Consider the following 13128-nt stretch of genomic DNA (forward strand, 5'->3'; position numbering starts at 1 on the left):
TGCCAGTTCCGGCGTTTTACGCCAGAATTCTTGAGCTGACTTGGAACGCCTGTTTAGGCCATCAAATCTCGAGCAAAGTATAAACTATTATACATTTCTGGAAAGCCCAGAATGTCTAATTTCCAACGCAATTGAGAGCGTGCCAATTGGGCTTCTGTAGCTCCAGAAAATCCACTTCGAGTGTAGGGAGGTCAGAATCCAACAGCATCTGCAGTCCTTTTCAGTCTCTGAATCAGATTTTTGCTCAGGTCTCTCAATTTCAGCTAGAAAATACCTGAAATCACAGAAAAACACACAAACTCATAGTAAAGTCCAGAAAAGTGAATTTTAACTAAAAACTAATAAAAATATAATAAAAACTAACTAAAACATACTAAAAACATACTAAAAACAATGCCAAAAAGCGTATAAATTATCCGCTCATCAGCTCCCTTGTTTGACTCTTCCTTCAACTCTTTGTTATCATGATCTGCTTCTTGTGAGATTTTGAAAACATTGAAGGCGAGCTGTTCATCATGTATTCTCAATACTAGCTCTCCTCGCTCCACATCTATAAATGCTCTGGCTGTGGCTAAGAATGGCCTTCCCAGAATGATGGGGTGAATAGGATTCTCATCCATTTACAGGATGACAAATTCTGTGGGGAGGAAGTAGTTCCCAACCTTCACTAACACATTCTCAACCACTCCTATTGCCTGTTTTTGAGTTTTGTCAGCTAATTTGATGATTACATATGTGGGTGTTAGCTCATTGATTTGAAGCTTTTTCATGAGAGATAGAGGCATTAGGTTGATACTTGCTCCCAAGTCACAGAGTCCCTTATCAATCATTGTTTCTCCTATAGCACAGGGAATGTACAAACTCCCTGGATCCTTCTTCTTTGTGGGTGGCTCTGTTTGAATGAGAGCATTGCAATCCCTGTTCATCTTTATTGTTTGTCCACCCTTCAATGAACTCTTTCTGGCTAGTAGCTCCTTTATATACTTGATATAGGAAGGCATTTGCTGGAGGGCCTTACTGAATGGTATATTTACATCAAGAGATGCAAACATGTCGAGGAACCTTGAATACATTCTCCCTGCTACACCACCCTTAAGCCTTTGGGGGAAAGGGTACATATGGGTTCAGTATCTCCCTCTTCTTTAGCTCTTCCTTGAGTGTGAGTTGAGGTGCAGAGTTTCTTTCTTCATGATTTTCCTTTGGACTGCCTTGGAGGTGTTCTACTTCCTCCATGCTCTTCTCATCACTTGTGGTGATCATTTTACATTCTTCCCACCTTACTTTCTTTGTTTCTCCTCTTGGGTTTTTCTCTGTGTCACTTGGAAAACCATCAGTCTGTTTGGGAATTTGTTGAGCTAGATGCCCTACTTGAGACTCTAGTCTCTTGATGTTTTCCCCTTGGTTTTTGATATTGGCTTGCACTTCCTCCTTAAACACCTCATTGTCTTGGATTTCTCTACATATGTCTTCAAGTAGAGTCTCAATCTTTGAAAGTCTATCCTCGGTTAGTGATGGTGGGTTGGGATTAGGTGGTTGTTGATAGGACCTCTGTGAGGGATGCTGGTGAGTTGCATTGTTGTTGGGGTTGTGGTTGTGGCGTGTCTGGTCTTGGCCTTGGTCTTGTTGATTTTTCCATCCAAAGTTGGGGTGATTTCTCCATCCAGAGTTATAAGTTTTGGAGTATGGATCATGGATTTGTCTAGGTGAGTTTCCAACATAGTTGATTTGTTACCAGTCACCTTCTTCTCCTATATTCACTTCTTCTTGAGCTGGTGATGAAGTGATGACTGCTGCAACTTGGTTTTTCTCCACCTTCTTGGTAAGATCTGCTAGCTGCTTGGTGATCATCTTATTTTGAGCTAGCAATGCATCCATGTGGTTCAGCTCTATTACTCCTCGAGTATTGCTTCTTTCAGAGGCATAGAAGTAGTCATTCTCAGCTACTGTTTCAATGACATCTATGGCTTCTTCAATGGTTTTCTTCTTGTTTAGAGGGCCCCTGATGAATTGTCTACAACCTTCTTTAATTCATAAGAAAGAAGACCTTCATAGAAAATGTGAAGTTGAACCCATTCATTGAACATATCTGGTGGGCATCTTCTTGTTTAGTCCTTGAACCTCTCCCATGCCTCATAGAGAGTCTCACCATCTTGTTGCCTGAAGGTTTGCACCTCCGCTCTCAGCCTGTTAATTCTTTGAGGAGGGTAGAATCTTGCCAAAAACTTGTTCACCACATCTTCCCAATTTGTCAAGCTCTCATTTGGTAAGGATTCAAGCCACTTGGATGCTTTGTTCCTGAGTGAAAAAGGGAACAAAAGCAGCCTATATACATCCGGGTGGACTCCATTAGATTTCACAGTGTCACAAATTCTCAGGAAGGTGGTTAGATGTTGATTGGGGTCTTCTTGAGCACTTCTTCCAAATGAGCAATTATTCTGAACAAGGGTGATTAGCTGGGGTTTTAATTCAAAGTTGTTGGCATGTATGGTGAGCTTTTGGATGCTACTTCCATAGTTTCCTGGATTTGGATTGATGTAGAAGCCTAGAACTCTCCTTTCTTGCCCAGCATGGTTTGCAAGGCCTTCTCTAGCATGGTTGTGAGCTTCTCCTTCATGATTGTTTTCCAAGTTCTCCTTTATGTTGGTTTCAAAATACTCTTCCTCTTCCTCAGCACTAGCAACTCCTTTCCCTCTTGCTTCCCTCCGTAGTCTCCGGAGGGTTCTTTCAGGTTTTGAATCGAAGGAAGTTGAAGCTCCCCCTCTTCTCCCTGTCATACAACTAACAAAATACACAGCAAGAGATGAAATGAAGAGGTTATTCTTGTTAGAGTGATTGTTAGTGTGAGTGGTGTAAATTATCAAACAGTAAGTGGGTTAGTGAGCAGAATTCTAAATAATAATAAAGAGAGAAAGAAAACAGAGGGGGTATAGGGGGTGAGGAAGAAACGAAACAAACTGAAGGTAAACAGCTGAATAAAGTAAACAAACAAAAGAAAAATGCTCAATCTAGTGAACTTCCAACTTAATCATTGTTGTACAAAATCAATCCCCGGCAATGGCACCATAAACTTGATGCATGAAAACTTGTCTCTCAACAAATTTCCTTTCGGCAAGTATACCGAATTTTTGTCAAGTAAAAACTCACAATAGAGTGAGGTTGAATCCCACAGGGATTGATTGGTCAAGAAACTTTAGTTGGAAGAATATGCTAGTTAAGCTAAACAGAATGTAGTTTGAGAATTGTAGAAAATTAAATGGCGGGAAAGTAAATAGCAGAAAATAAAGTGCAGAATCTTAGATGGGGATTTGGGGAAATGAGCATGTAAATAAATGGCAGAAAGTAAAGAGAATGGGTAAGATCAGAAATGGGAAATTCATTGGGCTCAGGAGATGTTGTATTCTTCGGATCAAATTCATTTTCATCTCTTCCTCAATCAAAGCATCTATTGATCTCCTTGGCAATCTTAAGTGATTTGGGTTCCAATTCCTTGGCAACACAATCTCTCTAAGCTTGAACAATTGCCCAATTCCTTGATTTAATTACTCATGGGAAGAGATGAAGCGTGGTCACTGATTATACCACATGTATTTCCAAATCAAAGTGTTGGGAGGATTACATGTCACTATATCTGCCCAGACCCCAATTCGGTCCAACATGAGAAAGCAATTCTAGTATGATCTCCTCATTCCTTTTCCAAGGCTCAGAGGAGATACAATTATGGAGAGTTTCTTTTCCAAGACAACTAACCAATTGAATTAAGATCGAAAGCTTTCTAGTAAATCAAAAGAGAAGAAGGAAGAAGAGAATGAAAACTATAATTGATCCATCAAATTACAACAGAGCTCCTTAACCCAATGAAAGGGGTTTAGTTGTTCATAGCTCTAGAAATGGAAAATGGCAGAAAAGAATCCATCCTTAGCTAAAAGTGCAGAAAAGTAAATATACAGAGGGTAGTTCTCCAAAGTGCCAAGCTTCTCTATAGTTCAAAACTACTCCTATATATACTAATTCTCTTGATCTTCTAGTGAGTTCTTCAAGTCTTGGATGTGGGCCTTAGATCTTGAGTTGAAGCAGTTACAATCTTTAGTGGGCTCAGCTTGCAGAAAAGTATAAATTAGGCATGGGTGTTAGTGAAGTTAACATTAAGTGACATTGTGGGTTCGAGAACGCTAGTGGCAATCACCTTTCTCACTAACGTTCCAACCCCGTATAACCCACGTTAACTCCAACGTTAGTGGCACTAATGTGCCCACTAACGTTGCCTTATAAACCTTCGCAAGTGTTATTGGGACTCACTTAGTTAACGTGACTCTTAATGTGGTTCATTGCCACACTTTGGAGCGTTAGTGGTGTTCACGTTTACCACTAACATTGAAGCTTTCTTTGACTCCACGTTAACTACCACGTTAATCTAGTTAACGTGGCAATTAATGTGGGCTTATGATGGCTTCGCAGGCATTATTGGTGATCACTTTTCTCATTAACGTTGCAAGCTCTTTCCCATTCCACGTTAGTGGTCATGTTAACTAGGTTAACGTGGCTACTAATGTGGTTCTTCCTTGCTTCCTTTGTCCTGAAATCAAGCAAATAAAGTGCATCAAAGCTCTAGTCAAAGTTATGAGTTTATGCATAATCAATTTGTCATTCAATTCTTGCAAAATCTTCATAAAATCATGTGAAATTCACAATAGTTTCTTGAATCAAGGTGTGAGTGTATTTTCATCCAAAACTTGCCTTATTCTCTAAGAAAATACATGAAACTACCTTAAAACATATATAATAAATCATAAAACATAAATTTAGATGTAGTTTTTAGAGAGAGAGGTTCTCTCCTCTCTCTTAGGATTAAGATTTAGGATTTAGAGTCTCTCTTAACTTTAGGATTATCTCATCTTCATACCAGGTTCAATATTCCTTTATTTTGACTTCTCTTATTTGTTAATTATATATGTTGCCAAATTGGCTTATGGTCCATTCATGTTATGATTTTCTTAATTAATATAATTTGAGGTATTTCAGACTTATGATTGCTTTCCTTTATTTATATAAATAATTTAGATTTTCCCCTTCTTAGCTTCGGTTGATTAATTTGTAACTCTTGAGTTATCAAACTCATCGTGATTGATAATTGTTATTCTTGCTGATTAATTTAGATTTCTATAACTCTAGTCCTTCCTTAAGGAGTTGACTAGGACTTTAGGTGTTAAATTAATTTGTCCACTTAACTAACCTTCATAGTTAGAGGTTGACTTAGTGGGAGCAAAAATATAATTCTCAGCACCATTGATAAGGATAACTAGGATAGGACTTCCAGTTTTCATATCTTACCAATAGTTTTATTAGTTGTTAATTTATTAATTTCTTGCCATCTATTTCTCCTGTTCAAAACCCTTTCAAAACCCAAAATACTGTTTTCTATAATCAATAATAAATCATACTTCCCTGCAATTCCTTGAGAAGACGACCCGAGGTTTGAATACTTCGGTTTATAAATTTTATTGGGTTTGTTACTTATGACAACTAAACATTTGTAAGAAAGGATTTTCTGTTGATTTAGAAGCTATACTTACAACGCGATTATACTTGTGAAATTCTTTACCGACAGGAATTCCGTTCTTCAAAATGGCACCGTTGCCGGGGAATTGCAAACGTGTGCCTTATTATTGGTTATTGTAAATATTTTTCTTTTACTTGTTTTTTTGTTTTTGTCTCCCTTTCTTGTTTCTGATAGATACTATGAATTCTCACCCCTCTCACTTTGAGTTTGGTTCTAATTTTGTTGAAAGGAATGGAAGCTATAACAGGACTATGCATCACAGTCATAGCAATCAAAGATGGATGGAGCCAAGAGGATCTGATCAACTTTTTAGGCAACAACACCATCCTAGATATCATGGACAAAGACCATTCTACAATGCATACCAAGCCTATAGATATGGTGGACCCCCTTGTAGCTACCGACAAGCCCCACCCTATGCTCATAGACCATCCTCTCAACATAGCTTCGAACCACCACACTCACAAGCTTCTTTTCACCATTCGGCACCGTATGATCTTTATCCGCCCCAACGCCAATCCAATTACTCCCAAGAAACACCATTTCCCTATGCACCATGTCCATATCCATCAAGCCAAGAATCACAGGTTCGCTTCGAAGAATCAGTAGACCAATTTCATGCAACTCTTCATCAACTGGAGCAAGCAATAATTCAACTATCTTCCAGACGTTCGGACGCTCAGCAGACTCCCATGGCCTCATGTGAAAAATCTAATGAAGAACGTAGCATGAAGGAGACACTAGAAACTCCAGTGGACAGTATAGAGCATAACTTCGTACTAGAACAAGTAGAGGAAGCTATCATTATAGAAAAAAAAAGAGTTGGTTGAAGATTTAGGAGATGTCAAACCTCCGCAAGAATCCAGAGTTGTGGAGAATTCCATCAAAGACGTTACAATTGATGCTAAGGAGGATAGTGCACAACCCCTAAAGCAGGTATCTTATGAGGAATTGGACGAAATAACCCAAGATGCATGTTTCTTTGATGATGATGATCACAAGTCAAGTTCTCTTAGTAATGAACTTGCATCTGCAAGTGAATTCTTTGAGATAGAAGAACATTCCCCAAGTGAATACGAAGATGACGCAGAGGTGACTTTTCTCAACCTCCCAATTATGACTCAAGTGATGAGGAAGATATCGATGACTTTGATCAAGACATGGTTGAAATGGAAGAAATTTGCAAAGAAGTGGAGGAATTCACTGAAGACCACAAGGGAGTAGAGCTTGCAGAACCACTGGAAACACTTATCCCAAGGCCATTACCACCCAATATAAACTTCAAGTGGGTAAAATCCTTGACCTTTATCTTTACTTTTCCACTTGAATATGGTTTGCTTGAAACAGATGGCCAGCTTAGAGCTCTTTGCAGCTTTAAGAGCAAAAGGGAAATGACTCGCACTCAACGCTAATATGCAAGATTCAATGAGGTTTCACACTTCAATTTGAGGTGCAAAGATTGGTGTCAAGCTCAATTGAAAGGATCTCGGAAGCTGTTTGGTCACTGCAGTGAGAATTCAGATCACTCACCACCTGACTGGAAAAATGCAGATCAAGACAAAGATGGGTGTAAAAGTAGAGTTTGGGATCCTGGAATCTATTCTGACATTCAACACCCCGGGAGCCTGGAAACCTGTTTAAAACTGCTCAAAGGCTTTACGTGCCTTGTTTGGGACCCCGAAGGATGCTGGCATTCCAAACACTGGTGGAGATTTCTGGATGAATTCAAGCACAAGCCACCATAGCAGGAAGCTCATCAAATGTCCAACTTAAGGACTTTAACTAAAAGTGCTAAGTGGGAGACAACCTACCATGGTATGATCATTCCTTCTCCATTTTACTCTGTTTTTGAATTTTGTTTGAACCTGGAATTTTTGCATGACATTCATTGCATTTTGCATTATGCATACTGGATAGAAAAAGAGAGAGAGAGAGAGAGAGAGAGCACGTGACACGACAGCGTCGCTGACGCGTCCGCGTCACAAGTGCATTAGGAAGAAAAGGAAAGTGAATAGAAAGTCACACAAAAGCATGGCTGGAGGCGTGCCTTTGGCACAGATTGTTCCACGCGACCACGTGCCCCACGCGCTAGCGTCAGTTACGAAAAATGCCTCCCACGCGTCCGCGTCACTCACGCGAATGTGTGATCTGGATATCAGCGTAAAGATCCAATGCCCTGAAATTTGGGCTGGAATCGTGCGGTTGGTGTGCGTTTAGCACAAAACAACCCACCCGTGCGCGTCCCTGACGCGAACGCGTCACTTGCACCACACCCATCCCACGCGAAAGCGTGAGCGACGCAATTGTGTCTGATGATTAAATTTTTGATGGTTTAGAATTTCACTAATGGAATCTCGTTGTAAAGTATAGTTTCTAAGCCAACAATAATCCTTTCATACAAAAATTTGTTTGTCACAAGTACAAACCCCTAAAATCTATAAACCGAAGTATTTAAACCTCGGGTCGTCTCTCAAAGGACTTGCAGGGTAGTGTTCCTGTTATTGGTTATGAACTTGTTTATTTTGGGGTTTTAGATGAGAAATATGAATAGTAAATGGTAATGAAATTTTATTAACAAAAAGGTCTTGGCAAGGTTTGATGATCAAGGACCTATATCATTATCACTAACCACAATTATGATAGTTGCAAGGATCAATCTCACTAAGTCATACTCTAACTAATAGAAAAAGAAAGTCAAGTGAGTTATATCAATCCAAATCCATAAATCCTAGTTTCCACTAATTGAATTAATGAAGGCTAGAGTCAATGGCTATCAACTATCAATCACTTGGATATTAGCAACTCAAAAGTTCCTAAGTTATCTTCCCAAGCCAAAAACATAAAATTTTATTCTAACATCCTCCCAAGCATTTAATTAAACACTTGGAAGGCACAAAAGAAAAGTATAGTAAATCACAACAAGAATGAATTCTAACAACAATTGAATGTAAATAATTAACAACAACAATCAAGGAAATCACAATTATCATGAATTACCTCAAATTGCATTATTGAAAGAAAACAAAAGAACAAAAATAGATCTACAACAAAATGAAGAATTACAATGATTAAAGCATAAAACTAGAGAGAGGAAGAAGAGGAGAATAAGAATTGATAGAGGAAAAGTGAATTGAAGCATGAATTAAACCTAGATCTAAGAGGAGAGATTAACCTAAACCTAATCCTAATTCTAGAGAGAAGTGAGAGCTTCTTTCTATAGAAACTATCTTTAAACTAATCCTAATGTGTATGAATGAACTAGAACTAAGCTAGAATGATAGAATGATGCCTTTCATTTCAATCCTTGGTCCTTTAAAGCACTTGGGCAACAAAATTGGTTGTAACTGGGCCCCACAACGTCCCAGAAATCGCTGGGCACGTTTTCTGTTTAAAACTCACATGTGGCCATCGGCGCAGTCGCGCACGGTACGCGTACGCGTCCCTGGCCAAATTTGCAATGTGCACGCGAGCGCCTTGTGCGCGTGCGCGTCCTTGGCTGAGATCACTTTTTTGGCTTTTTATGCTTCTCTCCACTTGCATGCTTCCTTCCTTGCTCCTTTGATCCATGCCTAGCCTATTTTAACTTGAGATTACTAGCAAACACATCAAGGCATCTTAAGGAATCAAGGATGAATTAAAATTACCAAATTAAAGGCTTAAAAAGCATGTTTTTACATTCAAGCACAAATACGGGAGAGATTACAAAACTATGCTAATTCATTGGCTAAATGTGAGAAAAGGTTATCAAAATGCTCTAAATTTAACACAAGATAAACCCTAAAAACGGGGTTTATCAGCGTCGCATGGATATTATGGCCCTTTAAATTAAACAGAGAGTTGTGCAAGAACGACGCTGGAACTGTGCATCTAACACAAATTCCAGTGACGCGTTCGCGTGCTTCACGCGTCCGTGTCACCCATCTTTCCCCATTACTCACGCGATCGCATGTTTCACGTGTTCGCGTGGATTTGCGATCACTAACCCCAAATCACGTGAACCCTAACCCATTGCGTCCCAAACCCCAAACCCCCCTCTCCTTTCCTCCTCCTTCTTTTCTTCCTCTACCACTCCCAACCCTCCCTCTCACCCTCCTCCGCCACTGCCCCCCACCGCGGCCAACCTCCGACGGCCATCTTCCACTACTGCGACGCCGTGCCCCCAGCGCTGCCGCGTCACCACCACCACCTCTCTGTCCTCATCTCTGTTCCATATCTTTTTACTTCTACGCACCAGGTTCCGCCACTTTTCCTTCCTTCATAATTAATTGCATATTTTTCAGTTTATGTTCAAATTAGGATAGTAAGAGATGTATGTTGTAGTGAATTCTGGGTGGTTAGGTAGCTAGGATGTGGTTAGTGGATTTAGGCCTGATAATTATGCCGTACTTGTTGCTTATTTTACCTATTCTGCAATTTTGCTCTGGCTGTGATGTTCATACTGTTCATATGCTGCTCTTCACTGTTTCATGCTGCTGTTACACTGCTCTTTCATGTTCATATTATTTGTGTCTATTTGCAGCCTTATTTCAATTCATATGAACTGTTTTTTTCTTGCTGTTTGTTTCCCGGGAACATCCAATTTTAGCCGGAATGCTGCCCAATTTTCTGCAAATTGTTTCTTTTTTACATTCGAGAATTGGTTTTGGCAATTTTCAATTTTGCACTACTTAGCGACAACCAAACCAATTCATGAATGCACGAGCCTGCTTTCTTATTCTTTTCGGCTTCCTGGTTAATAAATTACATTATTGATGATTTGATTTTAATTTTTGCTACTTCTGTATCTATATGAATCATCATCAATACCCTATTTTCCATGCTTTAATATGAGTGGATTATTCTTTAAATTTGTGAATTTATTGTTACCTAGGAAACCATTCTCATGCCACTTACTTTAACCTTCTTTTCACTAACTCACTCTTTAACTTTCTAACTTCCTTTTTCCATCCTAACCATTTTAACTTTCACACTTCTCCTTTTGGTTTCTCTTTATTTACTTTAACTTTCGAACTCAAGGCATGATCACTGTTTTTTTCCTTATTAACATGAATTCCACTTATCATGTATTTTGGATTGTCATTTTTATTTTCAGACTTTTTCCCTTGAACACAATCCCGAATAAACACATATTTGACTCAATTCATGCTTCTCTTGCTCTTTTGCCACTCTGTGCTTATATTACTATTATCCTATTTGCCTACTTATTTTTCTACTTTTATTCTTCAATTATATCCTGGAAATTCTATTTTTCAGGATGTCTGACTCTCAAAGCAGAGGAAAGGGCAAAGTAACCACTGGCAAAAGGAAAAGAGGTGAATCCTCTGTATCCATCCTTGGCATCTTACATGACGATTCCTGGTGGGAGAAGAACTTTACCCCGCAAGAAAAAGCTAATCAGTTGGTACTCGCGGCTGACCCGGTTAAATTTGCAAACAAATACTGTGAGCTGAAGTACCCAGTTTTTGCCACATCCAGAAACCTGTACCTGTAAAGGACACTCAAAATTTCAGAGAAACTCAGGCAGTACACTTTAGATCAAATCAAACAGAGAGGCTGGTTCTTCCTGGAGAGAAACTTGACTGAGATCAACTCATCCTGGGTCAGAGAATTCTGCTGTAACTACTTTTTATCATCCTTGGATGCAGTACAGCTCAGAGGCAAGCAAGTTCTGGTTACTAAGGAAGCAATTGAAGACATCCTCCAGCTCCCACCTAAATCAGATAAGCCAGACGATTACCAGAAAGCTGAGGAGGATATCAGATTCATGAGGTTTGATTGGGATGTAATGAAATGGGATATCACTCTTGATCCTACTGTTCCATGGGTTATGGGAAAGAGCATAGTGGTACCCAAGGGAATCAGGCTAATATATCTGAATGATGATGCTTAGCTATGGCAACAGATTCTGAGTAACTACGTGATGCCGAGTACTCATGAGACAGAGGTGCCAGCTGCTATGATTACCCTCATCTGGTGTGTGATGACGGGTAAGGACTTATATTTACCCCGCTTCATCTGGCATTACATGACCAGAGTCCATGTCAGAGGCACCCTCCCTTTTCCTTTCTTGATTATTCAGTTGGGTCACCGAGCTGAGGTATCTTGGGAGGTTGCCGATGAAAAGCCATCCGCCACAGACTGCAGAAAGATTATCCCTCACAGTCAGAAGTTTCAGGCTTTTGGCTACCGACCTCCGTTTCTCACTGACTCTGCTGAGGCAGCTACATCTTCAACTACTCCTTCTGTTTCCAATGCCCCAATACCACCCACTGCACCCCCACCTGCCCATGAGCCCGTCTATCTTTTGGTGCACCGACTCTTTGACCGCTTAGACCAGATGGAGCGCCGTCACTAGCAGCACTTTGAGAGGTCTGAATGTCGCAATAGGCGACGTTATGAGAGGTCTGAGCGTCGCCACAAGCGACGCTATGAGCACCTCAAGCTGATGATCCGATCCGGTGGCGACATCCCCTCCGAGCCCGACATGCCATCTGACACATCTGAGGAGGAGGTAAGCGATCATGAGGAGGAGGCACCTACCCAGGCTGAGCAGGGAGGACCCGAGCACATTGAACTACATCATGAGGAACACCACCAGCTACAGGCCGTTGATTCGGAGATTCCTCTACAGACAGAGCCTCCGCTTCAGCAGACAGCTCCTCCTACAGTCACAGAGACTACAGACTGTCTGTCTACCACTGAGACGCCAGCAGTCCACCCTTCCGGAGATGACAATTCTTCCACCCAGCTTGAGTGAGCATCGAGGACGATGCTATTATTTAAGTGTGGGGAGGTTGCCATCTCTGGCATATTTTTTGGTGAACCACTGCATACTCTTATCTTATTTTGTTCATTTTCTGTATTTTATTTGCACATTTTTCTCTCTTTTGCTTTTGTTGTACTTTTGCATTCTGTACTTTGGGCTGTATATATCTTGGATATTTTAGCTTAATTTGCATTTTAGTTTACTAGTTATATATTAAGTGGATTAATTAGTATAGTTTACCCTTTTTAGTATATCATAGTTTGGTTTAATTAAAAAATAAAAAGAGTAAGCTAGGAACCGTAGTACATTAAAACAATCCACACACCTTGTATATATAGCATTGATGTGTGGAAAGCGATCCAACACAAAACTCACCGGCAAGTGTACCAGGTCGCATCAAGTAATAATAACTCACATGAGTGAGGTCGATCCCACAGGGATTGAAGGATTGAGCAATTTTAGTTTAGTGGTTGATTTAGTCAAGCGAATCAAATGTTGGTTGAGTGATTTATCTTTAACAGAAACTAAATTGCTTGGAATGTAAAGGGAGAGGGGAGAATTACAGTAAATTAAAGGGCAAGAAAGTAAAGCAGACTGAATCTTAAAGAACAAGAAATTAAATGACTGAAACTTAAAGTGCAAGAAATGTAAATTGCAGTAACTTAAATGGCAAGAAAGGTAAATTGCATGAATGCAAAAGGAATTTGAGGACTGGGATTGCAGAATCTAAACAAAGAAGAAGTAAATTGACACAGTTAACAGAACAGGAATTGAATCAGAAGCAATGAAAGCTTAAACAGAAATT

General features: G+C 39.9%; 1 non-coding gene across 1 annotated transcript; it reads left to right on the top strand.

Moving 5' to 3' along the window:
• The first annotated feature begins 2079 nt into the window (after positions 1-2079).
• Positions 2080-2186, top strand: LOC127745258 (small nucleolar RNA R71). Its single transcript, XR_008006455.1, has one exon. It is a non-coding gene; the product is annotated as a small nucleolar RNA R71 (small nucleolar RNA).
• Positions 2187-13128: the final 10942 nt, after the last annotated feature.

This window comes from Arachis duranensis, chromosome 2, assembly GCF_000817695.3.
Source record: "Arachis duranensis cultivar V14167 chromosome 2, aradu.V14167.gnm2.J7QH, whole genome shotgun sequence".
Lineage (NCBI taxonomy): Eukaryota > Viridiplantae > Streptophyta > Magnoliopsida > Fabales > Fabaceae > Arachis > Arachis duranensis.